Raw genomic sequence first — 12,549 nt, 5'->3', positions numbered from 1 at the left:
CTGTACTGGGGTGAATGTATGACATTGTTCTGCATTCTGTCCATCAATTGTTTTTTTTGCATTCAGCTTTGCAAAGCAACATTAGGCCCTTTCTGCAATCAAGATTTGTGCTAATGTAACAATAAACATTAAATCGTTTTTTTTATTGCTATGTTGAAATCTGACTTTTTACGGTACAGTGAAAACGCTGTTAGTTATTTTATTTTCTCCAGCATGGTGCCAAGACAAAAGCGGAATGCCTTGACTTAGTCTGATGCAGGAAAAGGCACACCACATCATGTCACTAGCAAGTTCTCTACATAATTTATTAAGCAGAGCAAGAAAGGAACAGCAAATTTGATTGCAAATTCAGACCTGTGGAACAATACACTTTATTTGGTAAGCATGCAGATAGTTGTGATAATTCTGGGCCAAACTTAATACAATCTGTCCTAAATCTTAAATACTTGAAACTGAAGACCTTGAAATCCGACCCAAAACTTAAAAGCTACAATAAAGTAAAGGCACCAAACCACTTGCCGAGTATAGAGTAGGAGGGTTTCTTATTTGCAGCCTCTTACAGAACCATATTCTCAAGAAACTAGGCGACAGAAGTTATGTTCCCAAACGAAAACACTGCACCAGAGACCTCGTAGCATTGAGAAGCAGAGTACAAACCTAACAGAAGCAGACCCACATTCATCTGCTTTGCAATTCAGAGAAACTTTAGAATTTAAAAAAAGCATCATCAACAACTTGACCTTTGGAAACCAGTTGAAGTAATGTACGCTTTCCATTATTAGAGATTTCTGCTGAAACAAAGCCAACTTTTTCTTTATACATCAACTATTAAAATAGTACAACTATATATTAAGAGTCTTCAGGTCAGGAAAGAAAATGAAAAGGCTCCTTAGTTCCAGTATTGACCCACAAACTAAGTCTCCTAATTCGTAGTGTGTGAGCAGACCGGCTGAATTGTCAAACACCTTTCCGAGTCAACAATAAAACAGCATACAATTCTCTCATTAAGAAGGTGTGCACTTACTTCATTGTGCAAATTGTTTAAGGTTAGCAGCATGAAAGCAAGCTGCAATATGTGGGGTGCTTTGCTCATCTGGCCGCCCTTTCTTGAAAGAGCTAAGGTAATCACGGATAGTTTGCTTGACGTTCGGAACAGCATAGTTCTGAGCTGCATAGCACCAGGCACCAATAGCAAAACCTGGGACAGCTGAGGCTCGGAGCTAGGCCACCACATACCCCACAAGGAAGCCCTTCAGAAATGGAGAACTTAGCAAATAGCCTTCCTGGGTCACGCCAGCTTGCACCTCCTCCTCCACCCAACGCTGCAATCCTTCCAACTTATCTTTCAGAAAAGCCAGATCTTTCAGCTTTTTCTGTAGAACCCTTGTCGTCAGCCTTTTTCACCGGCAAATTGTTAGGGGCATGCTGTCCCTACAATTGGGCCCATTGTCATTCTATAAGTGCTAATCAGCTGCACTCTCAGAATGACAAAGGGCCACTCCACAGTCTGCGTGAGGTCCGGGAGGGGCCGCTGCAGGCAGCCTCTACAGTTTGAAAGATAAGTGGGAGAGGCCTGAGTGAAAACTTTTCACTCGGGGCCTCTCGTAGGGAAACATCATATCTTACTGAAATGTCCCATTTCGATTTTAGTATTATGTCTATAAGGTGTCTGTAATTTGAGGTCCTCAAATTACAGACGCCTTGTGACATCATACTAAAATAACGGACGGTCCGTGAAATTTACGGACGGTTGGTCACCCTACTACGGACACTAGCACAGTTAACTTGACCAGCCTGGAAAGACCTACTCCGTGGAACTTTTACTCTCAAACAGAGTGACACTGACTTGGCACAGGCCAAACCAGTGGTCGAAGTGGTGGGGAGGGGGGGGGGGGGGGGAAGTAGGGGAACTGAGGGAGGAAATAACCTGAGGATTGGGGCAGTGGGAGGAGTCAGAGGTGTGGCCAGAAGGAGCAAAATATACCAATTTTTAGTATTTGTTTTGCATTTCACTGACCGATTACAGCTCATTACGTTATTTAATTCAAATTGACATTAAAATACATTCACAAATTGGGATATGCATCCAATCACAGAATGTCCCAAATACGCTTCAAAGTGCTATCACAATCCATTTGTCTCTCAGCCATGCAGTTTCTGTCATCAGCGCTTTTCCTCCCCTTTTCCACAAAAGCAGTTCAAACATGAATGGTAAAATATCCTATTTTGCAAATGTTTTCCACATAACTATGGCTCTGCCATATTTGCTACATAATACATCATCTGCTACATTATCTGACGCTTTTAACTAATAAGTTGTTTGTAGCTCAAACGGATGAAAAGTTACTAAAAATGTGACTTGTGTTGCTGCGAAGTGAAGTGCCCTTTGCAAAGGTTGAGTGGTTACCTTTATCACTGCTAAATGTGTATGTTGAACTGGTATTAACAAGTCAAAATATTTGCAGAGACTGTTAGTATGTGTAAAAATTTAAAAATAATAAAGTATCAGGAAATATACTGCATTACGCTGCAGCGTTTTTCTTGCTGCATAATTTAGGTAACACTGCAGCATAATTTTGTCCTCCATTGCTGCATAATTCCAGTGACTTCCAAACAGACAGCACATGTTTAAAGTGATTGTGCATGAAGCAAAGAGACTGTTAAGTTTGTGAATTTATTTTGGTGTGCTTGCAAATCTTGCATTGCTGAGCCCTGATGTGTTGCAGCTACTACTGCTGAAACAAGGCCAATGGAGGTACCAATGGGTGAGGCGGACTGGCATCAAGGGTCCTGGGACCTCAGGGACAGAGTCACTGTCGCTCTTGGGTGTGCTTCTTCGTATGCCTGCCGACAAGACTGGAGGTGAACTTCAGTATGGATTGCCTTGAAGATGAACCCACACTTGCCACCCCTAGGCTCCACCTGCTGATGCTAAGACACCAGGGCTTTTAAGGTCTAGCAGGGCCTTCTGAGGTCTAGCATGCGAATGTGCTCCCTCAGGAGAGTGGTCTGGTGGACTGGTCATAAAGGCTGAACCTGGTTCCCCAGTTCCAAATTCGGCATCTCTGACCAAAGAACTGCCACATCCTCTACCCCACTGGACACCATACTGCCCCACTTAGAGAAAATCACACTGCCTTCAACTACAACCAAATTGTGCCCCTCTATAAAGACCTAGATGAGATTCAATTCCATTTATACACTAGACAAGAGTAATACGCTGGCTGAAAAAAGTAACAACATTCTGGAAAAAGCAAACACTCATTGGGAATACAACTTAACACTTTTACTCTAATTATTCCGAAATCAATGAGCATTTTTGCCTGAAAAGTTAAGCGCATGACTACAGGGCTCGGAAGGGACCCGTTTCAGTGTCCATTGCTTATATCCTTACAAAACATAGGTAGCATGGTTTGAAAAGACCACATCCCTAAACACAGAGCTGCGGTACCCATTTTATGAACTAAAATAGGGAAAACAACTGATATGGATCACATTAAACGTTTTCCAATCCGCTCATCAAGCAGGTATTGCAGTACCTCCATGTATGGCGCACTTCCCCACTTGGGAAAAAATGCTGTTCAAACAAAGATGAGAAAAGAGAAGTAGCACTTCATTGCCAAACGCTGTAAAGTGCCACTAATGTGTTAGGGAGTGAATAAAATCAACCAGGCCAATTTGCGACCACTCTCGCTTGCTTTATTTAGTTATGTATTTATTGTTCAAATTGTAAACCTTTTTTCTCTCCTCCCAAGGCTGCATAGAAAAATGTCAGAAAAAGACATTTGCAGCAAAAGTGTTTCCTCTTTTTTTGAATCCATTTCGCAGGGGAACGAATGAAGGAAAGCAGAGGAAAGAAAAGTCACGGTTGAGGTGGAGCAGGAGAAGTGGACACAGTCCTTGACTTCTATGGGCAAGAAGGAAAAAACAGCAATTTCCTTCTGTGCCTGCCCGTCCTTGAACAGCCACGAACGCCTGTGCTATTTCGGCGGTCCTGGGACGCATATCTAGAATAATAAAGTAGGGGAATGGTCTGCATTAAATCAAAGAAGTAGGGGCACGCTGTGCCCTACCGATCCCGCCCACTTTGACCACTGGGCCAAACGATATAATCGTATGGACATAGTCTTTGATACCTATTCCCTGCAGAGTCAGGAGAATCTACAGTCGATTTGTCTAGGTATATCAAAATGAAATATTAAGGTTCGAATTATTTTATATCCCAATTTATAAATTTGAGGGGAAAAAGAACCCAGTTTTTAAAGAAAAAACCGCTTGTCGACTCTGTGGACATACAACTGAATCCCTTCTGCACGTTCTATGTATTTCCCCTGAATGTCTGTGTGTAAGAAAAAAGTATTTGCGACCTATGTTTAAAAAGGCAAAACTAAGATCAACTGTGGAGGCTGCAGATACAGTTTTAGTATTGGGAAAGACAGTGCAAAAACAGCATTTTATACCAGGCTTACAAAGCTCGTATCTGCATGATTTTACCACTTATTTATATACTCTGACTTGATTCTTTTTATATCTGGATTTAAGCAAGCTATTTTTACACAATTTATTTATAAAGTTTTATATAGCGCGAACAAGATCCAGAAGGATATCAGAGCGCTTTAGAAAGAATGGAAGGAAGGACATAAATCCAATATATACCTCCAATACCTCATATGTTTATGCCACTCACATTGGGTGAATGTGGGTACCTCACGCCTCCTACACAAGATTTGCCGCTGAACTTAACTCATACCTTACACTCTCTGACAATCACTAAATTTGTACTGCCACAGCTCAAACAAGATGTTTTTTGCACACTTTGCCTTTTTGCACTATATATGCGTGTTCCAAGGAAAGCTGGCTCCAATAGATTTATAGAAGGTCAAATGAGTTTAACTGTAGAGGGTGCTCGAGAGTTGAGACTGTGACAATGTCTGGAACAATAGTGCAATAAGAATGCTATTGATATATTATTTGACTCGACTCATAAAGCATTTAATCTATATTCATGTAAATGTTTATACACTGTTTTGATTATACTTGCATCTAGATTTATAGATTCATACAAACTGTTGTATGTATTGATTGCAAACCATATGTGTACTGCCCGAAAAGGTATTTGCCACCAGTGTTTTTTATTAGGCTAGCACAAGTTCTACTGTTTAAGCCGCTTGAAGCTGTGATAGTCTCAAGGAGTCAAGTCAAGTCAAAGATCACTTTATTCGATTAGATAAAAATCATAAAAGTATGCTATACAAATACATAAAAACATCATACAAAACTTTAAAAATACTGTACATTTTAAATTTCATTAACAGTACATATAAAATGACCTAGCGCACAGGAATTACATTGTTATCTTAAAATAATTCATGAACCCGTTTTTGAAAATATATGAAAAATGGAGCAGAGCTTAGAAATTAATTCATACTACCAGGTATAGGACATACATTTACATTAACTCCATCTAGACTCGTGTGAGATCTCTTCCGTCTAGCACGAATAGAAGCAATCAAAAAATTGGCTACACAAAACATCACTCGATGATTTTCCATTAATTGTAAGAACAACAATGCAGGTTTCAGCTGTAAAAACCCCATTTCCCTTAGAAGAGGCTTGATATACTTTACCCTACCTTCCGAAATCCTGTGACAAATCCTGGTCGGAAAAATTATCGCATTCACATGGAGCATTTTCCATTGGTGTGCACCAATTTTCATATTTACCCAACAGAAAGTGTGCCTGGTTGAATCTAAATTTGGTTAGCAACCAACGGTGATAAGGACGTGTGACAACAGTCAGATATGGTTGCATTGACATTGAACTGATCAACAAAAAATGTGATCTTACTGTCGATTTAGAAATTTCAATCGACTCTCGATCCATTTCACGGCACCTAATGAAATTCTGTTTTACCCAGTTTATGTCATCTTTATTCAAATTTTCCGGATGTAAGTATAATTCCGGGCGACCCAGGAGTGCAGTAGATGTTTTGATGTATGCCAGCCATTTGATATCAGCCACTCTATCCCGCCCCAAACAGTCCTTAATAATTTTATGATTCAGTGTTAGTTTGGGGTTAAGCCAAGTTCTGATCCATAGTAAAAGCGGTGCCATGTTTAGCATGTCCGCAATATAGCCCATACCCAGCTCTACATGGACCGCAAATGAGGAAGTGGATTGGGGAAGGCCTAGGAGAGCTCGCAAAAATTTGTTTTCCTCTCTCTGAATCAAAGTTAGGTCTTTATAACCCCAGATTGCTGCCCCATACCTGGCTATGGCCATAGTTTTGGCTCTGTAAATCGCCAAAATGGCCTCAGGAGGTTTCCCACCCAATCTTTTTGCGAAGCCAAGTATTGCAGCCGATGACTTTTTCACTGCTACTCTTTTATTTGCCACTTGGGGGGCCCAGCTGCCCAGGTCATCAAACACTACACCCAGATATGTGAAGATTTTTACTTTTGATATTACTGAGCCATTGCACAAGAGCGTCTTGGTATTATTCCTCCCTTTCCCCACAAACATCACATGCGATTTCTCCACATAAATTACAAGTTCCAGGTTTTGCATAAAATTCCCAAAGGAGTTTAAGAGGCGTTGCAAACCTATGGGAGTCCTTGACAGCAGAACTGTATCATCCGCATATAGTAATACTGGTAATTTAGTACCCCCCATACATGGGACGTCTGCAGATGCCGCCGCCAAATTTACACTTAATGCATTAATGTATAAAGAAAATAATATTGGGGCCAAAATACACCCCTGTCGTACTCCCCTCCCGGATTTAAAGTCAGCCGTGCACTTCCCATCTTGTGACATGCGTATAGCCGCTTTCAGGTCCCTATGCAGATCGGCCATGAAGTACACCAATGCCTGGTCTAGGCCCATATCCAGGAGCATAGTCCACAGCTTTGACCTATTAACTAGGTCAAAAGCTGTGGACAAGTCCATAAACGCTAGATAGATTGACCCCTCTGCAGCCACAGTGTATTTACTGACTATTAGTTGTAAATTGAGGCACTGGTCCTCAGTACCTCTGCCAGATCTGAAACCATACTGTGCATCGCACAAGATGTCATTATTTGTTTCCCACGATACAATCTTATTTAGGATCACCTTCCCTAATATTTTAAAGGACGAATCCAACAATGATATCGGCCTATAACATCTTGCATCCCCCCTCTGGCCCTTCTTGAAAATGGGGACTATTATAGACCGTGACCAAGTCGTAGGCAATCTACTTTTATCAATGCTGGCTTTATTAAAAATATTTGTAAGGGCGATTGACCATATTGAAGGGTTAGATTTATACATGTCTGCAGGGACCCCATCTGGGCCCGGGGCCTTATGAGCAGTTGTATCTTCAATAGCCTTTAGGACTTCCTTAATGGTGAACCGCAAGGGTGACCCTGGTTGTTCACTTAATGGTGGTACAAATGGGTCTATCTGGAGATTACTCCCATATATTTTTTCGAAGTGAAGCAGCCAGTCTTTTTCAGATATATTTAATTCCAGCGGAGAGTTATCATTCTCGCTAAACAAGGGAGTATTTATGATTCCCCAAAATTTGGAACTATCCTTCAGGGTGGCCCTGTCATAGAGTGAGTCCCAAGCATTATTCTTAATCTCTTTCTTACGTATCTCTACAACAGATTTATAATTTTTCCTTAGTCTAGCCACTAATTCGGTGTCCCTGGGTGACTTTTTTAATGCTATCAATAAAACTCTGTGGGCCCTTGAGCAATTAGCATCAAACCACCCATGCAGTTTCTGCTCCTTATGTTTCGTATTAGATGTTAGCATCAAACTTACTTGTTTACAGATATTATCAAAAGAGGTAATAATATCACCTCCAAACCTAAGAGGGTCCAGACAAGTGTTGATTTCATCTCCCACCTTCTCGGTAAGTTCACAGAAAAAGTCCTCTGGGATAATTTTACCCCACTTGACCCGCCTCCCCTGGTCTTGCACAGATAAATCCATATGGGGGGCGGTCTTTGTAATTATAGCAAGTATCGCTAAGTTTTTGTTACTTAATTCCATAACTACTGGGTTATGGTCGCTAAAAGCAGTTTGTACAGCATTATAAAAAATAACATTTTGTAACAAACCTGGGGAGACAAATATAAAGTCAATAACAGAGTTTGAATCTCTTGCGCTATAAGTGGCTACCCGTTCATTAGGGTCGATAAACTCTGGCTCAGATAAATCAATATCAGACAGTAGTTCTTCTAGCGCAACCCCCTTTATAGAGTGTTCAAAATGAGATTAAGGGAGATAATCCATATCTGAGTGAACTCTGTACTGACAATTTTGCTGACACAAATGTATGTTAAAATCCCCAAGCAAAATTAAATGAAAAAAAGTGGTTTGACTTTCCTTATATGTGGTTAAAAATTTTGCTAAAACGTTAATGTTTTCATTACAGTGCATACCCTGAGGTGCATTATAGAAGTTCACATAGAGTATCTTAACATTATTAGGTAAGGTTATTTCACAGGCTAAGAGATTGTGGGATGTGGTGCTTACAATCTGCACAACTCCCCTGTGTTTAACGGAGATAAGAAACATGAGCCCACCTCGATTCCTTCCTGCGCTGGAGCTTTGGGCAGCTTTAAACTAAGAGGTATAACCATCCAGCCAGAAGTTACAATCTCTATCCCAGGTCTCCTGGAGAGCCACCACCTCATAGCCCCTTAGTTGTTCCAACCATATTGCGTCATCTCTCTTGGCACGGAGACCAGCAATATTCCAACTTGCGATCTTGACGGTCTCCCCACCTTCCCTTTCAATAGCGGAAATAGATTGAGTCTGGTCTGTGACAGTAACACAACCAGCCAGTCAATCATTCTCATCTAGATGAGACAAGGCAGTAAATCTATTTGTTAGTGTTAAGGCAGCTCGGTTTATGGGTCTGATAGAGTCAGTATGACTAGGAGTAAAGTTAGGTGTTTGCAAAGCCCATGATGACAGGCCAGAGCTCCCTCTACTAGGGCCGTGCTGCTGAACCTTGACTTGGGGTAATTTGGGAGTAGGTGTCTCAAGGACAATAGTGCAATAATGTACCAAATACTTTTTTTAGACCAGGCTTACAAATCATCAACTATCGGATTGAAATATATTTTCTATACTCTGAATTGTATCCAGGTGCTTCCAGATGCAAGTAAACTGTTTTTATGCCTTGATTTTAAAATATATGATCCTAGACTTTTTATGGATCACCCAATACTTGTACTGATCGATGTTTTATACCTTTTTATTTTAATCTTTTGATTAATACAGTAAACTTGCAGTGGACATAGTGGAAATGTGACTTTGCGCTAAGTCTGCGCTGTGCAAACACAATCCTTATCTTTCCTGCTTTCACAAGCATGGGGTTCATATGATGTGCTTAAGTTGCATGTATTTAGGGTATTAAAAAAACTTGTCCTTGTAGTGGGGAACACTTCTCAGTACACATTTCTTGAAGCATGCCATTAAAGGTAAACAGGTTTTTAGCATTTGGAAGAGCTTCTTTAAATGAGGTTGTGCCGATGATTTTCACCTTCAGGCACTTCTTGTACTCACTAATCCTGGCTAAGAAGTGATGACTGTCTTGGAGAGATTATCAAAATCTACACCAACCCTCATCCAAGGGGTTGTTGGAATGTCTTCTGTGATCATATATGCTGAGGGGTCTGGCACACTGGATATCTGACACCAAGGATTCAACCTGGGAATCCAGATGAGGAAACCACACTGTGCGGAGGCAAGCCTTGGCCTTGATGACAGGGATGTATCCACTGAAGACTAGTTCAGTTTTGGCTCATGGGTAATAAAAGGTGGGTTTCTAACAGTAGAAGCCCGTCTTTTATGACTGGCAGTTTGTGATTTCCGGAGGAATCAGAGACTTCCGATCTGTCAGAGACCTCCTGCTCTAACCTGCGCGCTTTCGGGGAAAAAAACATACAACTGGGGCTGCTCCAAGAATATGGAGCTCTCTCCCACCTGACATCAGACAAATCCCCTCTCTGACTCGCTTCAAAAGGGATGCCAAAACCTTCCTTATGGGTACATTTCTAGCTTCAACCTGGCCTCCACCATCACCATGACCCAGATCTATGGCTGTCTATTACCTTCCTTCGGATTATCTAGGTTCCTCATCAGAAACTTGGAGCCTTGTTTTGAACATTTGTAAATGTAATCTGTAATATGTTATTGTGTCATGAGTATTTGGATATGTAACCTGTAAATACATGCCCTTATCTCCCTCATGTATCCTTCACCTTGTCCCCTACTACTCGATCCGTAACTGGTTGATGTTAAACCTGTTCTGTTTATTGCTATATTTTCCTGTAAAGCGCTCTGATACCGTAATGGGTCAAGTTTGCGCTCTTTAAAACTCATAAAGAAAGAAATAAATAATAAATAGATGGCTTTTGTAGGATGAGGACTGGAATTACGCATTGCTTTAGAGTGGCATGACTGATCTTGTATCAGAGATCTCCTGCTGCCACACTGGCTGGCATTGATTGCTAGCTGCAGACATTCAACACAATGAAGCGTTAATTCACACTCAGAATCACTGAAACACCATTCTTAGATCGGATTTTTGCTCTTCGAATGTGGCTGCATGGTCCAGAAAGATATTACTGATATTCATCGCACCTAAAAGGCCAGACAGCACCACCCTTACAGCCTTCTCTAAAGGTCTGGCTATACTTGAAATCCTGAGACTTATGTGTTTGTACCACCATAAGATCTACATGTGTTGAAAAAGTTTCTGCTGCACCGTGAGTCTGGATCAAAGAGCAGCTGATGGTATCCAAAGTACTGATCTACTTGTAGAGTCATGGTGACCCATTAACCTCTGCCACATGATCAACGGTGGATGTCATGTGGCACTCCCAGCAAATTGCTTTGCTCAGGGACACATATCCATGTAGAGGTGCACCTCACCAGAATGCTTCAGTTTCTTGAGAAGAAGAACACATAGATGGCATTCAGCAGCAGAATAACCAATCTCCTCAATACATACATTGCTTAGCTAGCCTTTGAACAACGGGCTATATTCACCCAGTAAGTCATCAAGCTTGCATGTATGGAAATTAAGGCCAAACTTCCCTAGGTGTAGTTGCTCTGTAGTGTGCAGCCAGTCTTTGTGATGCATATTGTTCACCTCAAAGAGTGACCATTATGTGAGATTTTAACTACAAATATGCCACAGAGCGGAAGAGGTAAGGAGTTTCTGAATGCACACTTACAAACAGTGGTGGACCTCAGTGAAGGTGTGAGGTGTACAAATGATAATCTTGCAAAAACCACAGTTGATGGACAGAATGCAGAACAATGTGATACATTCACCCCAGTACAGAGATCTGGGCCTAAATCCATCGTTTTTTTGCACTCCACACCACCCCAGTTCAGACATGGCCATATGCAAATCAGTCTAACCCTGAGCCTCATGGGAACAGTCCAGCCCGAACTGCCAAGCCATGCCTTCCCTGGACCGGAAACAAGCTTCTGAGGACCGGTTTCTGGCATTCCAGCCGTCTTCAGCCCGGCTTGCTTGAATCCAGTGGCAAAGTGAGCAAGGGACTCACGTCTGAGCATACCCATCCCACTCGGGGTGACAAATGCAAAAACCACAGTTGATGGACAGAATGCAGAACAATGTCATACATTCACCCCAGTACAGATATCTGGGCCTAAATCCATCGGGCTGGACTGTTCCCATGAGGCACAGGGTCAGACTGATTTGCATCTGGCCATGTCTGAACTGGGGTGGCGGAGTGAGCTAAAGAATGATGATGGATTAAACCCAGATCAGTTGACTGGGTGTGAGTACATGCAATGTTCAACACTCCGTCCATCATCCCCTTTGGTTTTACAAATGATAATCTTGCCATCTCATGAATGGTTTCACCAGTGTTTATTAGTGCAAAAATTGGTTGACCGTGAATCATAACTTTACCTTTCATTTTGTTCCTTACTTGGCATAAAGGAGAATTAAACACTCATAGTCGAGGTTAGCAGAGGGTATAAGCTATGCAAGGCTGCCAGTGCCATGTTGTTAATCAAATGTGGGCTAGCTCCAAGTAGAGACATGAACAGGTTTTACACACAGGTGGGGGTGTTTGGGGTTCTACACCCCTCTAAAACATGCATTCTGTGGTAAATAGTTGGGTATAAGCGCTTTCAGTCAGGTAATGAGAAGCAGTTAAAAGTTGGTATATGTGGAGTCAAATCCCCGCTCCAGCTCAGGCACAGCCCTTGAAGAAGGTGAAGGCCCTGTGGAAGAGCACAGTTGGAAAGCCTGCCAGAGCTCATTGGTAATGGTGGAAGAAAACATACTGAGCTGTGCCAAAAACGGAGCAAAAACCGACAAAACACTTTATGACCTCAAAATCAGGTGTGACGACTCAAGTGTAAACACAGGGTCTTGGTTGTAGACAGGGCCGGACTGGCCGTAGCGGCACCGGGCAATCCCCTGGTGCGCCGCCCAGGTGGGGGGCCGGTTTGGGCCCCCTGAAGGCCGTTTTTGCAGCATAGCTGCAAAATCGGCCCTGTAAC

General features: G+C 41.9%; 1 pseudogene; it reads right to left on the bottom strand.

Moving 5' to 3' along the window:
* Nucleotides 1-1,025: 1,025 nt before the first annotated feature.
* The window catches only part of LOC147727712 (SLC35A4 upstream open reading frame protein pseudogene), a 73,777-nt pseudogene continuing 62,253 nt past the window's right edge, over nucleotides 1,026-12,549 (bottom strand).

Source organism: Lissotriton vulgaris, chromosome 3_1 (genome assembly GCF_964263255.1).
Source record: "Lissotriton vulgaris chromosome 3_1, aLisVul1.2, whole genome shotgun sequence".
Taxonomy (NCBI): domain Eukaryota; kingdom Metazoa; phylum Chordata; class Amphibia; order Caudata; family Salamandridae; genus Lissotriton; species Lissotriton vulgaris.
The sequence above is the reverse complement of the archived record's forward strand: the minus strand, read 5'-3'. Positions and strand labels throughout refer to the sequence as shown.